At 42.2% G+C, this 10366-nt stretch overlaps 1 long non-coding RNA gene across 1 annotated transcript; it reads right to left on the bottom strand.

The window, feature by feature from the left end:
- Positions 1-1593: 1593 nt before the first annotated feature.
- Positions 1594-9877, bottom strand: LOC148508862 (uncharacterized). Its single transcript, XR_015869527.1, has 3 exons — positions 9327-9877; positions 8145-8684; positions 1594-1773 (listed from the first exon to the last, which is right to left on the bottom strand). It is a non-coding gene; the product is annotated as an uncharacterized LOC148508862 (long non-coding RNA).
- Positions 9878-10366: the final 489 nt, after the last annotated feature.

Below are 10366 nucleotides of genomic sequence, written 5' to 3'. Positions count from 1 at the left end.
AGTGAATATCATGATGTAATCATACGCCCTGCCGATAAAGGCAGGGCCATAGTGATTCTGAACTTTATGGATTACAAATGAGAAATCGATAATCAATTATCTGACATAACAACATAACAAAAGGGTCTCCCTCTCCAGGGCACCCCAGGCCCAGGCTGATGGGTGCCAGGTTGATTGTGTAAAGTGTGGTGCAAGTAAAGAGTTAAAATATTGCCTTTTGCTATGGAACTACAGTTCCCAGCAAGCCTCTCCTGCATGCTGGTACTTGGAGAACCACAAGTATCAGCATGCGGGGCATTACGGGCCTGCTGGTACCTGTAGTTCCACAGCACAAGCAATATTAAAAAACCACAGAGAACACACACCGTAGAAAGGTAAAATTTTATTAAAACATACATAGAAATGTAAGGTAGGTGCTGGTTTTGGTAAATATGGGAGGACCCTATGCATTTTTCCCCCTGTATTTCCAGAACTAGGCCCGGGTCAGAGCTCAGTGCTGGTTGCCTTGAATATGGGGGACCGCTACATCATTTGTCCCCCGTATTCTGGCAACCAGGGCTGGTTCTGATTAGCCCAGTGGTGGTTGTGCTTAAGTACAGGGGACCCCTACATAATTTTTCCCCTGTATTTAAAAACAACCAGGACTGGCTGTTAAAAGCCTGGTGCTGGTTGTGTTTTTTTGGGGGGGCACCTTTTTTTATTTTACAAATTAAATTTTTAACATAGATGCGTAGATGGATCTCACTGCTGCGTTTGTGCATCTGTGACTTATTGATTTTATTTTCTCAGGTGCATGTGCACAACCAGTGAACTCGCTGTCACCCACTGATGCCCCCTTTGCACTGCACAGCTGCTACTGCTCTGCACCACTGCTGCTGCCGCTACCCCGCACGACTACAACCGTCTCGCACTCTGCACCTACCAAACCACCTCCTGTGTGCTGTCCCCTCTTCCACCTGCGCCATCCATTAACACATCCATTAAGGCAACAGCCTTAATGATCTTAATTTCATTGCTATTTGGAGTTTGAGTGGCAGAAATTCAGTAGGTTTTGTGAATTTTCAGATCATGTCTAAACAGCCTTAATGAGACATGTGAAACCGTAAGGTTTTTTTTGTCTATGGAATATAGCTATATATATATATATATATATATATATATATATATCTATCTATCTATCTATATATATATATATACAGTTCCAAAGGGCGGCAGTCCAAATATAATATCAATAAAATTTCCAGTGCCCTCTGTTTAGGAGACCCCCATGAGAGGTAACCAAAATATGCAACCAGAGACAGCGGCACTCGAGTAAATAATAAATGCTTTCACATTGAAACGTTGACCACAGGAAGACAGTTGTTGTGTATTATTGAAACCTCTGAGTGCCGCTTATACAATACTTTATAGGTGCAGCGTCTCTGCCTCTGACACACTTTTGCCAGCAACGGGGTAAAGTAATCATTGTTATTAGTGAGTGCCGAATTTCTGGATCATGTATTATATACACACACAAATATATATATATATATACCGTATATATATGTAACCAGAGACAGCAGCACTCGAGTAAATAATATATCTGATACCAGGTAAGTTACCAACGTTCCGGAGCCTCTTTATTGCTCCATCATCATGGTATAAAACATACAATACAAGAATACACTTACTTATACCGCCACCAACCACCACGTGCAGAAGCGAGTCCCGGCGTCTGGAGGTTAGGCGCACACTGAAGACGTCATTTCCTTACTCCCATCACTGAGGTAACCACTTCAACAAATACATAAAGAGTGAACATCTTGTAGCAAAGACAAATATTAGTACCATGACACACAGAAATACAATAACACTAATAACATATATAAAGGGCAGGTACATGTGTAAATACACAGTATAATGATACCTTACTGGACACATATCGTAAGGCATAAAATCGGAACATCACAATAATCTGCTCACTAATCAGTCTAATGGCATTCAACAATAAAGGTTCTAGAAAAAACAACAACATATTACACAAAGTAATGTAGCTCCAAGTTCTCATTTAATCCTCTGGGTTCAAGTGTCCCCAGACGATAGATCCAGTGAGCCTCACATTTTAATAATTTTAACACTCTATTACTCCCCTGAGTAGATTTCGGAATATGATCAATGATGATATACCTGATAGTAGATAAATTGTGGCCAGCACATAGAAAATGCCGGGCCACAGATTGGTCACTTGTACCACTGCTCATCGCAGCACGAATGGCCGAACGGTACATGGCCATACATTCCTGTAAGGTTCCCGTAGGTTTTTCCTACATAGGATAAGCCACATGGGCACGTAATAAGATAAATGATAAATCGAGTGGTGCAAGTCACCCTATGTCTTGTGAAAAATCTTTTACCACTTAAGGGAAAAACACAATAAAAAGAGAAAGTTATTCCCTGATGGGGCACTCTTGGCTCGGACTGTACAAATTTACAATAAATATGTCGACTGAATCGGGCAGCATCCCTATGTCTAACAGACACCCTCCATATATATTATTATTGTCACAGAGTCATAGTAGTTTCAACACATTACTATAAATACATAGCACATGCTAAATAGCGAGTGCCGCATGTCTCCTGACACACGTTTCCCATCTAGTGCTTACTCATAGAATCAACCCGCCTCCTGGGTTGACAGATCTAATAAAGGGGATCGGTATGATTTATGCGGCCGGCGGTTCAAATCCCAACAGTGATCGGCCGACAGAGGTGGAAATCCCGATCGTCCATTAAGGTATGCTAATCTAATTCCCCCCTAACCCTCCCTTAAGGGTGCCTAACCCTAACCCCCCCCCAAGTGCCTCCCCTAATCCCCCTCTAAGTGCCTAAACCTAACCCCCCTTCCCCATCACCTAAACCTAATTCGCGGGGGGGGTGCCGAATCCTAACCTCCCCCCCCCGAGGGTTCCTAAGCTAAACCCCCTTTCCCTAGCCTAACCCTAACCTCCCAGGGGGGTACCTAATCCTAAATCCCCCCCGGGAGCCCTAAACCTAACCCTCCACCCCCGCGGCTGTCTGCGCCCAGCTTACCTTTGATTGGTAAGTCGGGTGTCGGGCTCCTGGCGTAGATCTAATGACAGGCATCGGGATTTCGACGCCTGTCATTAGACACTTGCCGGGATTAGACAGTCGGGAAGCCGGCGGTCGGGATTCCGTCCGTCGGCTTCCCAACTGCTTCCCCTAATAAAGTGCTTGTTGGCCAATCAAAACGCTATCATGGTTGATGGCTAGGTTAGGCAGCCAATCCCTGTTCCTCCCTGTGATTGTCTCTTCACAGAACCAATCAGAGTTGCCTGTCAGCCTTTCTATTGTTCCATGCCACTGTCTCAGCAAAAATCATAATAAACAAGCTGAAGGATCCTTTATACATTTGATTTTATAAAGATATTTATATAACTCTACGGAGCTCCGAGAGACCTCAATGCATATCACTAATCAGGTAAATTCATGTTAATAATTACATTATCGGTATTGCACATAAATTTATCCATAATTATATAAATTCATATAGAAATATTTGTAAATTAATAAAAAATATAAAAAAATATATTGACAAAAAATATATACGTGAAAAACCTATTATCCAATACCATACCAATAGTGTTAATGCAAATATTAATATATTATTATACCAATACTAAAACTTAATCAATGCTAAAAGAAGTAGCAAAGTAATAAATAAATAATGATAAAAAATGCTAAAGTGAAGCATAAATATTTAAATTGGTCATATTTCTCGTACCTGCTAATAATTTCAATATGTGTGAAAAAAAGTAAAAAATATCTGAAAATATATATACAAATCATGTGTCGCTAACTCTCGGGTAGATTATGGATGCGGCCCGTATTTAGGGAATTGATGTGACCTATTCCTGAGGCGCGGAGTCTAATGTGCCAGTGGTTTTCACCAGGGACCCTCGCAAGAAGGTATGGACTTGGCTGTGTCCGACAATCAGGTCGCGGCCCCCAGGATAGGTACCCCTATACAGGTGCTGGGAAACTGGATGGAGTGTAGGGGATGTTCAGCGTAGTCGACAAACCGGGTCAGAACCAAACAGACAATACGGTACCAGGGAGCAGACAAGAGCAGGTCACGGAATAGCCGAGGTCAGAATCAGATATAAACGCAGTACCAAGGATCAGGCAGAATCGGAGTCACAGGCAAGCCAAAGGTCAGGAACGTTTTCAGAGGATATACAAAGGAACGCTGGAGTAAGGTAATGGAACTTCCTTAAATAGGCAGGTTGAAACTGGCGCCTACTGTGACGTCACCCCTACACGTGTATGGCCCTTTAAATTCCTTACAGGTCGGCACGCGCGCTCCTAGGAGCTGCAGCCACCTATAATTTACCAGCCGCCCATCAGGGGGAGCCGCAGCAATCCTCCATGGACCCCGCACACACAGGTAGCGGGTGCCGGGGACACACTGCCCGCTGCCCGGAACTCCAGCGCCGCCAGACCCGGTAAGTAACAGTTGCGCTGTGACATCATGCTTCTCGTACCTGCTAATAATGTCAATATGTGTGAATAACAATCACATTATGGGCCTGATTCAGACCCACTCGCGAGCGGCTGTCCGCTCGCAAGTGGGTCGATGGTGTGCACTGCGCATGCGCACGACGGAGGGAGCTCCGTCGTGCGCATACGCGAGACGTGACGAGCGAAGGACTTTCCTTCGCTCGTTGTGTCTGATCAAAGGGGGCGTGCTGTCGATGTTGATTGACAGCACGCCCCCTTTGGTGGGCGTGACGGGGGCGTGCCTCCCAGACGGGGGTGTTCCCAAGGGAACGCCTACCATCAGAAGCCGGCCCCACTGACATCACTAGTGATGTCAGTGGGAGTGATTTTGGCTCTGATAGAGCCAAAATCACTCCGGGCCTTGCGGTTGAGAAACTCAACCACAGGCTTCGGCTCGCAGTGGCGATGGTCGCGATGGTCAAGACCATCGCGACCATCATCCTGCACGCTCGTATATGCTGTGGGTGGTGACCCACAGCTATACGAGCGTCCAGGAGGACGCTCCATAATTATGGAGGTGGGCCCTGATTCAGAGCGAGCGCTCTGGTCAGAGCGTCTGGCTCTGAATCAGGGCCCATATACAATAGATAGACATAAAGAAACATCAAAGGTAGTTACACAAATAGGGTTTTTTTTTATGGAACTAACCTAAGCTTACAGAAATGTGTTCATCTTACAGATCCATATGAGGATAAGTACTATCCTGATATTAAACATGTTGATGATATATTAAACTGTCTTACCTTTTAATTATAAATAAATACCAAACCTAGTGTCACAGTGTTGAAGTGACAAGAAATTATGTGACCACCAAAGTAACAGATGATTAATAAAAAACCCTTGAAGTGATAAAAGAATATATTAGTAAACCACTAAATGCAATCAGTGGTTACATCCACCTTACAGCATGAAAACTGTATATGATATAAACATGATATTTACATTTCCTTGCGGGTGGAACCGGAAATCTGCAAACAAACAGTGCTTTAGAATGGTACCAAAGATGATATGTTTACTAGCTTATGTACCTTAAATATTGTATACATTACATTTCACAACATAAGTATTCACTAATATAACCTTTAATATTAAGCCTTTAATGTGGAGGATCCTTTTATGAGTGCGTGTATATTTATGATTATATGTAAGTATGCGTTGTGCCTTCATGCAGCGTAAAAGGTGTGCTGTATGCAGGGGTTGTGTACAGCGCAAAACGTGTGTATGTTTTTATCTACAATAGCAACTGTGTATATGTGTGCACGCATTGTGGATACACATGCGATCATTTAAGTATATATATATATATATATATATATATATACTGTATATATATATATATATATATATATATATATATATATAGCTTTAAACAGTAACTGGTTTTATTAATACTTCTGTCTGAACTAAGTTATCAGAGATGGCCAGCAGACACTTGATGGAATCACAATGTAATCAAAGGCCTCTCCAGCCTACTTAGAAATGTAAATTCAAGTTCGTTTAGGCATACAATGATACTCAGACTTAAAGACAATGGTTCAGTTAAAACACTCGTCTGTACCTCACAGTATCTTTGTGTATTCCAATTACTAGTCCCAGACATGTCCACAAGACTTGTCTGTCAGCACTGAATATATAAAGTCTTTAAATATATGTGTGTATTCGTGTGCATTTATTATGTAGAGACTTTAACAGTGTGCAGTAACACAGCAGATGTACACAACGCTAAAATAGCACAGCGCACAATGATATTATACTGACAACGCAAACATGGCGTCTTCAGATATTGTTAAAGATCTGAACTCAGCCAATCATCCAGCTTCGACAGTCCACCCTTTGATAGCAAACAATACGCTATCACACTCTGGTCTTAAATTTATTCAGTCATACACTATGAAATATTATTTAAAGTTATATTAGAGGATGGCACAATTTGGTCTTTAAACCATCAATAATGTGTCCCTGGGAGGGACATAAAACTACCCTTATACACACACCGCGGATCTTAGAAGATCATGGGAAAGTTGTGGGGATGCACCTAACCTATAAAGGAAGTCTTGAAGGGGATAGGGACTTACATTATTTAGGATTTTTAAAATAACATTTAATAATACATTTCATGCATGGCTAAATCTATACATCATCTGATGGTACATTCTAGTTCAGGATTGTAATGCAGTTCTTCATTTACCTTAGTATGCACACTATTACTACTAACCACCATCATAATTTCATTCTCCCGGTTTACTTTAGCATTACATTTTCCACACTTCAACACAGCAGGAACACATCTGACACATAAGCCAATTACTAAGATGACAACCAATATGAGGATCAGGAGTTTACCTACACTAGCAATCATTTCCTGGACCCACTCTCCTAGACCAGAGAACCATTTTACAGGGTTCAACCAAGAGAAACACTCTTCAGCCATTGAAGCATTATGGTTCTTTCAAAATTCCCATTTCAGCTGCAGAATTTCATCCATTGTCCAGTCTATCACTTCCTTGGGGTCACTAGTGTTATTTGTGATGTACGTGCAACACTTTACACCAAATTGGGTGGCTAAAGTCACACAGTACCCTCCAGTGACAGCTGTTAAATAATTTAATACTAGTCTATGTTGCACAAGTTCTTTCTTGTAGGCCTGTAACTCCTTACCTGTGTACCTAAATGTGTCATCATACATCTAAGTGATATTATCCATTAATTTAGCAAGGTCTTGGATGTATCTAAAATTGAAAGTACCCCGAGAGATCCTGGTGGGATCCAATGCTACTAAAACTTGAAAGCCAGTTGTTTCACTAATCAACTGTGTGGCTTTATGTACATCACCAGGTATCATGTTTCTTTTGTCGCTGTGTTCATACTGTGTGTGAAGATATGGTGATGATGTGTTTTTATGAATACCAAGCATTTCACCGTGTGTAAGGGTCATAACCTCTGGGAGTACCCTTCCCATGTAGCATAAACCTTCTGAACTCGGAGAGAGCCACTTATACGCTTTCCTTCCACATATAAAATACACATCATCGGAGAGAACATAAGGAGTAGAATGCATCATAATCATTAAACACATTTCCCTAGCAAATGATTCTTTCTCAGGTTCTCCCATCTGACTAACACACATTTCTGGTTGTATAACCCTGGCACAGTACCCTTCTGGTACCCTACCATTTCTTTGATGTCACTACGTGTATACCAATACTGGAAGTGTCTCCCACTTAATCTAATTGTGCGTAAAAGTTCAAAATTTATAGGTTCATTATCAGCCCCTAGTGAGAAGGTCCTCGTCTGGTTATTCCCAGTCACCTCCCAACTTCCTGGTTTGTTGAAGTTGGTGGTGTTCAAACACAAAAGTGATCTATCTACTTGGTACTGGGGGAGTTTAAAATGAGGTGGTTTAGACATAAGAAATTTTCCATCCAGCGTCTTCCCTTGTTGCAATTCTAAAACCTCACAGACATTTAATGGAAATGGCACTAACCCTACATTATGTTGTCCCTGAGGCACGTGAGAGCACACCCAACAGTCAGTCTGGTTTAAAACTTTGCCCACCATGGTATGATAATACTCTAAAGGCTACTCACCCCAATACTGGTTATACTTAGGTTGGCACCATTGAGTGCATCTTTCATCAACTAGGGACCCACAAAACTCTCAAATTCAATATTCCTCAGACGATAAACCTTCACACTGTCTCCGAGTTTCCAGGCTAACAAATCTCTTAGCAATTACTGTACTGAGTTTGGTCAGATACCGCCCTTGTGACTGTATTGCTCCTTCTTCTGACTCCACTCCATCGATATCATCATTGACCTCTCCCTCCACCATTACAGAAACAGGACATCCCGAACAAAACAAGGTTGATGAGAATTCTGGAAGAAAATAGGAACGCAACCACAGCCCGCCATTCCATTGCTGGAATAATGGGCTATAAATTCCCCTAGCTTAGGTATCTCACTGCAGTCTTTAACTCTTCAGGAACAAGCTCGCAATTGACAGGTCCATGTTATCTGCCTCGACTCCGCCTTGAATCTCCACTGGATGGTTGACCTCTCTACCACTTTCAAGGATGTCATACTTGTCAGCAACACTTGATACGGACCTTCCCACCAATCTCAGACAACCTGAATGTAAGAAATTTCTGATCATAACAAATTCTCCAGGTTCAACATCATGACAGTTTGTTTCTGGCATATCAGGTGACAACAATTTCAGTTTCTGCTGCTTCAACTATTTACTCATTGTTATAAGATACCTTACAGTAACCTCGTTGTTATTCTTCAAATCTTCCTGTGGACTTATAATCAAATGAGGTTGTCTCCCAAATGGTATCTCAAAGGGGGACAAATTAAGAAGGGGTCTATAAGTTGTCATGATGCTATGAAGAACTAGCGGTAAGGCTTCTGGCCATCCTAGTCCAGTTTCTGCCATGATCTTACTCAGTTTATTTTTAATAGTACCGCTCATCCTCTCCACCTTGGCGCTGGCTTGCGGTCGGTAAGGGTGTGAAGTCTACTATTAATACCCATCAACTTACACATGTTCTGGAAGACATCTCCTGTGAAATTAGTACCCCTATCACTTTCTATGATTCTAGGGATACCGTACCTGCATACAAATTCCTGAACAATCTTTTTAGCAATCAACGCAGCAGTATTCGTGGCAGCTGGATATGCCTCAACCCAATTAGAAAACACATCTGTACAATCTAATACATACTTGAGATTCCTGCAGGGTGGTAAGTGGATGAAATCAATTTGTATTACCTGAAAATGTCCATCTGTCGGAGGGATGTGAGATGGCTTGGTTGGTATTGTTTTTCCAACGTTCTTCCTCAAACATGTCAAGCAGGACATTGCCCTCTTTTCAGCTTGGGAAGAGAAACCTGGTGCACACCAATACGCCCTGACCAACTTGCACATACTTTGCTTTCCCAGGTGAGTCAGACTGTGCGCTGCCTCTCCAGAGTCCAGAGGACTCTTGCCCACATCTCTTGGATCTCCAGACTGCCTTTTCCTGAATGGAACACAAATTTTGCATCTCAATTAATTTCTGTATATATCAATAGTTTGAAACATCATCATTTCATTCATTGGCATGTTCACTCTTATACCTGCTGCCCATTTGGCAGCTTCGTCTGCCCTGTTATTGCCCAGTGACACCGGATCATCCTCACATGTATGGGCTTTACACTTAATGACGGCTACTGCCTTTGGTTTTTGAATTGCTGTCAACAGTCCTTTTATGTGGTATGAGTGTGCTACTGGTGTGCCTGCTGCTGTCATAAAATTTCTCAGATGCCAAAGAGCTCCAAAATCATGCACTACCCCGAAGGCATAACTGGAGTCAGTGTAGATATTAGCTGACTTTCCTTCTGCCAGTTCACACGCTCTTCTTAATGCCACTAGTTCAGCCACTTGGTTCAAGTGAGGTGGACCAAGGGGTTCGGCTTCTATAATGTCCTCGTCATTTACAACAGCATAACCTGTACATAACTCTCCAGTGTCAGTCTGTCTATGACAACTCCCATCCGTGTAAAATGTCACATCTACATTTTCTAAAGGTGTATCACGTCAGGTCTTGCAGTAAAGGTCTGATTCAAATATTCCATACAATCATGTGCATCAGTATACCTGCAGAACTCACCTTCCACCAGTGACTCACCTCTCTCCACCCTTTGTGCATCCTGAGGCACATATGGTAAATACGTTGCTGGGTTTAACGTACTGCACCATTTAATGGTGATATTTGCAGGTGCTATTAGAGCTAGTTCCCATTTCGTGAACCTAGCTAAGGAAACATGTCT

Source organism: Taudactylus pleione, unplaced genomic scaffold (assembly GCF_031769625.1).
Source record: "Taudactylus pleione unplaced genomic scaffold, aTauple2 ptg000336l, whole genome shotgun sequence".
NCBI lineage: Eukaryota > Metazoa > Chordata > Amphibia > Anura > Myobatrachidae > Taudactylus > Taudactylus pleione.
This window is presented reverse-complemented; position numbering and strand designations above follow the sequence as displayed.